Below are 11,630 nucleotides of genomic sequence, written 5' to 3' on the forward strand. Positions count from 1 at the left end.
CTCCCGAAACGTTTCTGATATTCAAATATAGGCTTCCAATATATCAATCTTTATGTCTCGAGCATTTCGAGACTCCTCGTCATGTCCTGGATCACATCCGGGACTCCGAACAACCTTCGGCACATCAAAATATATAAACTCATAATAAAACTGTCATCGTAATGTTAAGCGTGCGGACCCTACGGGTTCGAGAACTATGTAGACATGACCTAGAACTATTCTCGGTCAATAACCAATAGCGGAACCTGGATGCTCATATTGGCTCCTACATATTCTACGAAGATCTTTATCGATCAAACCGCATAACAACATACGTTGTTCCCTTTGTCATCGGTATGCTACTTGCCCGAGATTCGATCGTTGGTATCTAATACCTAGTTCAATCTCGTTACCGGCAAGTCTCTTTACTCGTTACGTAATACATCATTCCGTAACTAACTCATTAGCTACATTGCTTGCAAGGCTTATAGTGATGTGCATTACCGAGAGGGCCCAGAGATACCTCTCCGACAATCGGAGTGACAAAACCTAACCTCGAAATACGCCAACCCAACATGTACCTTTGGAGACACCTGTAATACTCCTTTATAATCACCCAGTTATGTTGTGACGTTTGGTAGCACCCAAAGTGTTCCTCCGGTAAACAGGAGTTGCATAATCTCATAGTTACAGGAACATGTATAAGTCATGAAGAAAGCAATAGCAATATACTAAACGATCAATTGCTAGGCTAAGGGAATGGGTCATCTCAATCACATCATTCTCCTAATGATGTGATCCCATTAATCAAATGACAACACATGTCTATGGTTAGGAAACATAACCATCTTTGATTAATGAGCTAGTCAAGTAGAGGCATACTAGTGACTATATGTTTGTCTATGTATTCACACATGTATCATGTTTCCGGTTAATACAATTCTAGCATGAATAATAAACATTTATCATGATATGAAGAAATAAATAATAACTTTATTATTGCCTCTAGGGCATATTTCCTTCAGTCTCCCACTTGCACTAGAGTCAATAATCTAGATTACACAGTAATGATTCTAACACCCATGGAGTCTTGGTGCTGATCATGTTTTGCTCGTGGAAGAGGCTTAGTCAATGGGTCTGCAACATTCAGATCCGTATGTATCTTGCAAATCTCTATGTCTCCCACCTGGACTTGATCCCGGATGGAATTGAAGCGTCTCTTGATGTGCTTGGTCCTCTTGTGAAATCTGGATTCCTTTGCCAAGGCAATTGCACCAGTGTTATCACAGAAGATCTTCATTGGTCCTGATGCACTAGGTATGACACCTAGATCGGAAATGAACTCCTTCATCCAGACTCCTTCATTTGCTGCTTCCGAAGCAGCTATGTACTCCGCTTCACATGTAGATCCCGCCACGACGCTTTGTTTAGAACTGCACCAACTTACAACTCCACCGTTTAATAAAAACACGTATCCGGTTTGCGATTTAGAATCGTCCGGATCAGTGTCAAAGCTTGCATCGACGTAACCATTTACAACTAGCTCTTTGTCACCTCCATATACGAGAAACATATCCTTAGTCCTTTTCAGGTATTTCAGGATGTTCTTGACCGCTGTCCAGTGATCCACTCCCTGGATTACTTTGGTACCTTCCTGCCAAGCTTATTGCTAAGCACACGTCAGGTCTGGTACATAGCATTGCATACATGATAGAGCCTATGGCTGAAGCATAGGGAACATCTTTCATTTTCTCTCTATCTTCTGCTGTGGTCGGGCATTGAGTTTGACTCAACTTCACACCTTGTAGTACGGGCAAGAACCCTTTCTTTGCCTGATCCATTTTGAACTTTTTCAAAACTTTATCAAGGTATGTGCTTTGTAAAAGTCCAATTAAGCGTCTTGATCTATCTCTATAAATCTTGATGCCCAATATATAAGCAGCTTCACCGAGGTCTTTCATAGAAAAACTTTTATTCAAGTATCCCTTTATGCTATCCAGAAATTCTATATTATTTCCAATTAATAATATGTCATCTACATATAATATCAGAAATGCTACAGAGCTCCCACTCACTTTCTTGTAAATACAAGCTTCTCCAAAAGTCTGTATAAAACCATATGCTTTGATCACACTATCAAAGCGTTTATTCCAACTCCGAGATGCTTGCACCAGTCCATAAATGGATCGCTGGACCTTGCACACTTTGTTAGCACCTTTTGGATCAACAAAACCTTTTGGCTGCATCATATACAACTCTTCTTCCAGAAATCCATTCAAGAATGCAGTTTTGACATCCATTTGGCAAATTTCATAATCATAAAATGCAGCTATTGCTAACATGATTCGGACAGACTTAAGCATCGCTACGGGTGAGAAAGTCTCATCGTAGTCAACCCCTTGAACTTGTCGAAAACCTTTTGCAACAAGACGAGCTTTATAGACAGTTACATTACCATCAGCGTCAGTCTTCTTCTTAAAAATCCATTTATTCTCAATGGCTTGCCGATCATCGGGCAAGTCAACCAAAGTCCATACTTTGTTCTCATACATGGATCCCATCTTAGATTTCATGGCCTCTAGCCATTTTGCGGGAATTTGGGCTCATCATCGCTTCCTCATAGTTCGTAGGTTCATCATGGTCAAGTAACATGACTTCCAGAATAGGATTACCGTACCACTCTAGTGCGGATCTTACTCTGGTAGACCTACGAGGTTCAGTAGAAACTTGATTTGAAGTTTGGTGATCAATATCATTAGCTTCCTCACTGATTGGTGTAGTTGTCACAGGAACCGGTTCCTGTGATGAACTACTTTCCAATAAGGGAGTAGGTACAGTTACCTCGTCAAGTTCTACTTTCCTCCCACTCACTTCTTTCGAGAGAAACTCCTTCTCTAGAAAGGATCCGAATTTTGCAACGAAAATCTTGCCTTCAGATCTGTGATAGAAGGTGTACCCAACAGTCTCTTTTGGGTATCCTATGAAGACACATTTCTCCGATTTGGGTTCGAGCTTATCTGGTTGAAGTTTCTTCACATAAGTATCGCAGCCCCATACTTTAAGAAACGACAACTTTGGTTTCTTGCCAAACCACAGTTCAAGAGGCGTCGTCTCAACGGATTTTGATGGTGCCCTATTTAACGTGAATGCGGCCGTCTCTAAAGCATAACCCCAAAATGATAGCGGTAAATCAGCAAGAGACATCATAGATCGCACCATATCTAGTAAAGTACAATTACGACGTTCGGACACACCATTTCGTTGTGGTGTTCCGGGTGGCGTGAGTTTCGAAACTATTCCGCATTGTTTTAAATGTAAACCAAACTCGTAAATCAAATATTCTCCTCCACGATCAGATCATAGAAATTTTATTTTCTTGTTACGATGATTTTCCACTTCACTCTGAAATTCTTTGAACTTTTCAAATGTTTCAGACTTGTGTTTCATTAAGTAGATATACCCATATCTGCTCAAATCATCTGTGAATGTGAGAAAATAACGATACCCGCCGCGAGCCTCAACATTCATTGGACCACAAACATCAGTATGTATGATTTCCAACAAATCAGTTGCTCGCTCCATAGTTCCGGAGAACGGCGTTTTAGTCATCTTGCCCATCAGTATGGAGTTTCTTCATGCTCTTTACACCGATATGACCTAAACGGCAGTGCCACAAATAAGTTGCACTATCATTATCAACTCTGTATCTTTTGGTTTCAACACTATGAATATGTGTATCACTACTATCGAGATTCAATAAAAATAGACCACTCTTCAAGGGTGCATGACCATAAAAGATATTACTCATATAAATGGAACAACCATTATTCTCTGACTTAAATGAATAACTGTCTCGCATCAAACAAGATCCGGATATAATGTTCATGCTCAACGCTGGCACCAAATAACAATTATTTAGGTCTAAAACTAATCCCGATGGTAGATGTAGAGGTAGCGTGCCGACCGCGATCACATCGACTTTGGAACCATTTCCCACGCGCATCGTCACCTCGTCCTTAGCCAATCTTCGCTTAATCCGTAGTCCCTGTTTCGAGTTGCAAATATTAGCAACAGAACCAGTATCAAATACCCAGGTACTACTGCGAGCATTAGTAAGGTACAGATCAATAACATGTATATCACATATACCTTTGTTCACTTTGCCATCCTTCTTATCTGCCAAATACTTGGGGTAGTTCCGCTTCCAGTGTCCAGTCTGCTTGCAGTAGAAGCACTCAGTCTCAGGCTTAGGTCCAGACTTGGGTTTCTTCTCTTAAGCAGCAACTTGTTTGCTGTTCTTCTTGAAGTTCCCCTTCTTCTTCCCTTTGCCCTTTTTCTTGAAACTGGTGGTCTTGTTAACCATCAACACTTGATGCTCCTTCTTGATTTCTACCTCCGCAGCTTTTAGCATTGCGAAGAGCTCGGGAATAGTCTTGTCCATCCCTTGCATATTGTAGTTCATCACGAAGCTCTTGTAGCTTGGTGGTAGTGATTGAAGAATTCTGTCAATGACACTATCATCAGGAAGATTAACTCCCAGTTGAATCAAGTGATTATTATACCCAGACATTTTGAGTATGTGTTCACTGACAGAACTATTCTCCTCCATCTTGCAGCTATAGAACTTATTGGAGACTTCATATCTCTCAATCCGGGCATTTGCTTGAAATATTAACTTCAACTCCTGAAACATCTCATATGCTCCATGACATTCAAAACATCGTTGAAGACCCGGTTCTAAGCCGTAAAGCATGGCACACTAAACTATCGAGTAGTCATCAGCTTTGCTCTGCCAGACATTCTTAACGTCGTCAGTTGCATCAGCAGCAGGCCTGGCACCCAACGGTGCTTCCAGGACGTAATTCTTCTATGCAGCAATGAGGATAATCCTCAGGTTACGGACCCAGTCCGTGTAATTGCTACCATCATCTTTCAACTTTGCTTTCTCAAAGAACGCATTAAAATTCAACGGAACAACAACACGAGCCATCTATCTACAACAAACATAGATAAGCAAAATACTATTAGGTACTAAGTTCATGATAAATTTAAGTTCAATTAATCATATTACTTAAGAACTCCCACTTAGATAGACATCCCTCTAATCTTCTAAGTGATTACATGATCCATATCAACTACACCATGTCCGATCGTCACGTGAGATGGAGTAGTTTCAATGGTGAACATCAATATGTTGATCGTATCTACTATATGATTCACGCTCGACCTTTCAGTCTCCGTGTTCCGAGGCCATATCTGTTATATGCTAGGCTCGTCAAGTTTAACCTGAGTATTCCGCGTGTGCAACTGTTTTGCACCCGTTGTATTTGAACATAGAGCCTATCACACCCGATCATCACGTGGTGTCTCAGCACGAAGAACTTTCACAACGGTGCATACTCAGGGAGAACACTTCTTGATAATTTAGTGAGAGATCATCTTAAAATGCTACCGTCAATCAAAGCAAGATAAGATGCATAAAGGATAAACATCACATGCAATCAATATAAGTGATATGATATGGCCATCATCATCTTGTGCTTGTGATCTCCATCTTCGAAGCACCGTCGTGATCACCATCGTCACCGGCACGACACCTTGATCTCCATCGTAGCATCATTGTCGTTACGCCATCTATTGCTTCTATGACTATCGCTACCGCTTAGTGATAAAGTAAAGCAATTACAGGGCGTTTGCATTTCATACAATAAAGCGACAACCATATGGCTCCTGCCAGTTGCCGATAACTTCGGTTACAAAACATGATCATCTCATACAATAAAATATAGCATCACGTCTTGACCATATCACATCACAACATGCCCTGCAAAAACAAGTTAGACGTCCTCTACTTTGTTGTTGCAAATTTTACGTGGCTTCTACAGGCTTAGCAAGAACCGTTCTTACCTACGCATCAAAACCACAACGATAGTTCGTCAAGTTAATGCTGTTTTAACCTTCGCAAGGACCGGGCGTAGCGACACTCGATTCAGCTAAAGTGAGAGAGACAGACACCCGCCAGTCACCTTTAAGCACGAGTGCTCGTAACGGTGAAACCAGTCTCGCGTAAGCGTACGCGTAATGTCGGTCCGCGCCGCTTCATCTCACAATACCGCTGAGCCAAAGTATGACATGCTGGTAAGCAGTATGACTTGTATCGCCCACAACTCACTTGTGTTCTACTCGTGCATATGACATCTACGCATAAAACCAGGCTCTGATACCACTATTGGGGATCGTAGTAATTTCAAAAAATTTCCTACGCACACGCAAGATCATGGTGATGCATAGCAACGAGAGGGGAGAGTAATGTCTACGTACCCTCGTAGACCGTAAGCGGAAGCGTTATGACAACGCGGTTGATGTAGTCGTACGTCTTCACGATCCGACCGATTCAAGTACCGAATGTACGGCACCTCCGAGTTCAGCACACGTTCAGCTCAATGACGATCCCCGGACCCCGATCAGGCAAAGTGTCGGGGATGAGTTCTGTCAGCACGACGGCGTGGTGACGATGATGATGTTCTACTGGCGCAGGGCTTCGCCTAAACTCCGCGACGATATGAACGAGGTGGAATATGGTGGAGGGGGGCACCGCACACGGCTAAGGAACGATCACGTAGATCAACTTGTGTGTTCTAGGGCGCCCCCTGCCCCCGTATATAAAGGAGGGAGGGGGAGGTGCGGCCGGCCCTCAAGGGGTGCGCCTGGAGGAGTCCTACTCCCACCGGGAGTAGGACTCCCCCCTCTTGCCTCGGTGGAGAAGGAAAGGGGGGAGGGGAAAGAGGGAAGGGGGGCGGCCCCCCTCCTTGTCCTATTCGGACTAGGGGGAGAGGGGGCGCGCGGCCTGCCCTGGCCGGCCCTCCTCTTCTCCCTCATGGCCCATCTAGGCCCAATAACCCCCGGGAGGGGGGGTTCCGGTAACCCCCCGGTACTCCGGAAAAATCCCGGTTTCTCCCGGAACGTTTCCGATATCCAAATATAGGCTTCCAATATATCAATCTTTATGTCTCGACCATTTCGAGACACCTCGTCATGTCCTGGATCACATCCGGGACTCCGAACAACCTTCGGCACATCAAAATATATAAACTCATAATAAAACGGTCATCATAACGTTAAGCGTGCGGACCCTACGGGTTCGAGAACTATGTAGACATGACCTAGAACTATTCTCGGTCAATAACCAATAGCGGAACCTGGATGCTCATATTGGCTCCTACATATTCTACGAAGATCTGTATCGGTCAAACCGCATAACAACATACGTTGTTCCCTTTGTCATCGGTATGTTACTTGCCCGAGATTCGATCGTCGGTATCTAATACCTAGTTCAATCTCGTTACCGGCAAGTCTCTTTACTTGTTACGTAATACATCATTCCATAACTAACTCATTAGCTACATTGCTTGCAAGGCTTATAGTGATGTGCATTACCGAGAGGGCCCATAGATACCTCTTCGACCGTGGTGTCATCCACAATGGGCACACCAATCATTATAGCTTCAAAATGAAAGGGAAGGAATATGTGCTACGACCTATGTCTCCTAGTCAAGTGATAGCCGACAAGAAAGCAATCAATCATGGAAAGACGAGTGAAAAAGTGAGTGAGAGCCACAAGCCAAATTTGAGCGCCTCTTCGCCTTGAGAGAAAAACCTCGTCCTATTTGCCACCAAAAGTGAGATAAGAGAAGTGTGTGAGAACCCATCGAGTGTGATGCACTTCGTCCTTGTATGCAAAGATGAAGAGCCAACAACTAACACCTCTCATGAGCTACTTTTAGTGTTTCAATCTCTTTTGCAGGAATTCAAAGATGTTTTCCTCGATGAGCTGCCCCCGGGTCTACCTCCACTACGAGGCATTGAACATCGAATCAACCTCATCCCCGGAGCGCCACTTCCAAACAAAGCTCCATACCGTGTCAATCCCGAATAAACCAAGGAGATTCAACGGCAAGTACAACAACTCATCGACAACGGTCATGTACGTGAAAGCTTAAGCCCATGTGCCGTTCTCGTTATTCTTGTGCCTAAGCCCGATGGAAGTTTCCGCTTGTGTTTTGATTGTATACCCATAAATGCCATTACCGTTCGATATAGGCATCCCATTCCTCGCTTAGATGATGTGCTTGATGAACTTAGCGGAGCCAACTTTTTCTCCAAAATTGATCTTAAAAGTGGCTATTATCAAATCCGCATTCAAGAAGGTGATGAATGGAAAACCGCTTTCAAAACAAAATTTGGCTTATATGAGTGGTTAGTGATGCCTATGGGTTTGTCGGAAGCACCCGGAACTTTCGTGCGTCTTATGCATCATGTGCTTAGACCTTACATTGGAGTCTTCGTTGTGGTTTACTTTGATGATATCCTTGTGTTTAGCAAAACCATGAAAGAGCACATTAATCATGTTAAATCTGTGTTGCAAACCCTCCGAAAGGAAAGCCTTTATGCGAACTTGAAAAAATGCACTTTTGGCGTTGACAAAGTGGTTTTCTTGGGTTTTGTTGTCTCTTCCAAGGGTGTCCATGTTGATGAAACTAAGATTAAGGCGATTAAAACTTGGCCCCAACCCACCAATTTGCAACAAGTGAGAAGTTTTCTTGGTCTTGCAGGATTTTACCGCCGCTTTGTGAAAAACTTTAGCACAATTGCCGCTCCTTTACATGCTTTGAGTAAGAAGAACGCTCCTTTTGTTTGGGGATCTTTGCAATCCACCGCTTTTGATGAGCTCAAATCTCTACTTACTCATGCTCCGATTCTCGCTTTGCCCAACTTTGAGAAAACTTTTGAGGTTCATTGTGATGCAAGTGGTACCGGAATTGGCGGAGTTTTGATGCAAGAAAAACTAGCCATTGCTTATTTTAGTGAAAAACTCTCCGGTGCTCAACTTAATTATCCCATCTATGACAAAGAATTATATGCTTTAGTGCGTGTGCTACACGTTTGGGAACATTACCTTAGACCTCATGAGTTTGGCATCCATACCGATCATGAAACACTTAAGTACTTAAAAGGCCAAACTAAGTTGAACAAGCGTCATGCCAAATGGAGTGAATTTATTGAATCTTTTCCTTATGTGATCAAGTACATTAAGGGTAAGAAAAATGTAGCTGCGGATGCACTTTCACGCATATGCATGCTTGTCACTCAACTTGAGTTGAATGTTATTGGTTTTGAGCATATAAAAGACTTGTATGAGCATGATCCTTCTTTTGCTATTCCTTATGCTAAGTGTTTGACACACACATCTTGGGAACAATATTACATAAAGGATGATTATCTTATGAGAGCTAACAAACTTTGCATTCCCGAGTCTTCTCTTCGTTTGCTACTTTTGCAAGAGGCTCATGGAGGTGGACTTATGGGACACTTTGGACGCGACAATACTTTCACCACGCTCTCCAAGAACTACTTTTGGCCCAAGATGTTTCGTGATGTCTCGCGCTTCACCAACCATTGCTCTACATGTCGCAAAGCTAAGTCAAAAGCCCAATCCCATGGTCTTTACATGCCCCTTCCCATTCCTTATCAACCTTGGGAAGACATTAGCATGGATTTTGTACTTGGTTTGCCTAGATCTCAAAATGGCAAGGATTCCGTCTTTGTTGTTGTGGACCGATTTTCTAAGATGGCACATTTCATTCCTTGCAACAAGATAGACGATGCTTCACATATTGCCAATCTCTTTTGTAGGGAAATCTTGCGACTTCATGGAGTACCAAAGACAATTGTCTCGGACCGCGACGTCAAGTTCTTGAGTTACTTTTGGAAGACCCTATGTGCCAAGCTCGGAATCAAGCTATTGTTCTCTTCGGCATACCATCCTCAAACCGACGGCCAAACGGAGGTGATGAACCGTACACTCTCCACTCTACTTCGCGTGTTGATCAAGAAGAACATCAAGGAGTGGGAGGCATGTCTACCCATCGCCGAGTACGGCTACAACCGTGCAAGACATTCCACAACCGGCAAGTCCCCTTTCGAGGTCGTCTACGACTTCAACCCTTTGTCCCCATTGGACATTCTACCTCTTCCTCTACAAGAGCGAACCAACCTCGACGCAAGTGCTCGTGCAAGCTACATCAAGAAGGTGCATGAAGATACAAGGCACACCATCGAGCGCCAAGTACAACGACTAGCGACCAAGCGCAACATCAACAAGCAACCCATGGTATTCAACATTGGTGATCTAGTGTGGCTACATCTTCGCAAGGACCGCTTCCCCAATGAAAGCAAGTCCAAGCTTCGACCTCACGCCGATGGACCTTTCAAGGTTCTAGCACGCTACAACGACAACGCCTACAAGATCGACCTACCATGAGGCAAGTACAACGTGAGCGACATCTTCAACGTCAAGGACCTCGCACCTTTCCATGGTGATGAACCTTTTGATCCGAGGTCGGATCTCTCCCAAGGGGGGGAGATGATGCGGAGCATCCCTCGCTCATCCCCATGGACATGCCTACATCTCCCTCAACACCTCTTGGACCCATGACACGAGCCCGAGCTAAGGCTATTGAAGATAAGGTGAACTCGCTCCTCTCCGAACTTCCTATCCCTACTCGCGAGACATGGATACTACCTCATTCGAAAACTCTGTGTGTTATCAGGTGCCTGGAAGCGAGCCACGGAACAAGTGCACACAAGAGCCAAGACGGCGAGGACCCCAAGCATGACGGACAAGAAGAAGAGCTGCAGCAGAAGCTACAGGCATCGGACGGCCGACCCTGTCCGGACGTCCGACGAGTCCCAGGACACGGACGACCGAACCCTCCGGACGTCCGGTACCAGGCCATCCGAACCGAATCTACGGATGTCCGAGACGCTCCAGACGACCGGACGACCAACACCCGAGCCAAATCTACGGATGACCGACAGCCTCCGGACGTTCGGCCCCTCCAGAAGCTCCGGATGTCCGACCGTCTACGGACGACCGACGCGCCTACACCAGAGCTGAAACAACGGACGTCCGAGCGTGCCCGGACGACCGGACCGTCCCGAGCCTCCGGACGTCCGACGCCTTCCGGACGTCCGACTCCTGAGTGGCCGAACCTGCGGGCTGGAGCCCTTGTACCCTTCGTTTTGACTTCCATTTGCACTATGACTATAAATAGGACGCCCCCACCTCCTGGTACGGGCAGCATAGGTTTAGCTCATATTTTGTGTGAGAGCCTTGCTCATCCACTTGGCTACTTCTCCTCGGAGCTCAGGACCTCTTCGAAGAAGATCCCCCATGTGACGCCCAATATGCGACCCTATCCAAAAGAAACTTGAAGGTCCCACCAAGGATAGACCCGTATATTGAAACGCTTTTGCAAGGTGGATATCATTACATCAACATTACATAATAGATGGGGATACATACAAGACGCATACAATGCCACACGAATACAACATCACAATACATAAGAGCAACATCCGACTATAGATGAAACACAAACAAAAACTCAAACGACATCCACCCTGCTAGCCCAGGCTGCCGACCTGGAACCTATCCCCTGATCGAAGACGGAGCAGAAGAAGACCTCAACGCAAGCAAGCATCGCTCTCGCGTCATGATCATCACACAACCTGTACCTTCAACTGTTGTTGTAGTAATCTTTGAGCCATGAGGACTCAGCAATCCCATTACCATGGGTATCAAGACTAGC

The sequence above is a fragment of the Triticum dicoccoides genome, chromosome 1B, assembly GCF_002162155.2.
Source record: "Triticum dicoccoides isolate Atlit2015 ecotype Zavitan chromosome 1B, WEW_v2.0, whole genome shotgun sequence".
Classification (NCBI taxonomy): Eukaryota; Viridiplantae; Streptophyta; class Magnoliopsida; order Poales; family Poaceae; genus Triticum; species Triticum dicoccoides.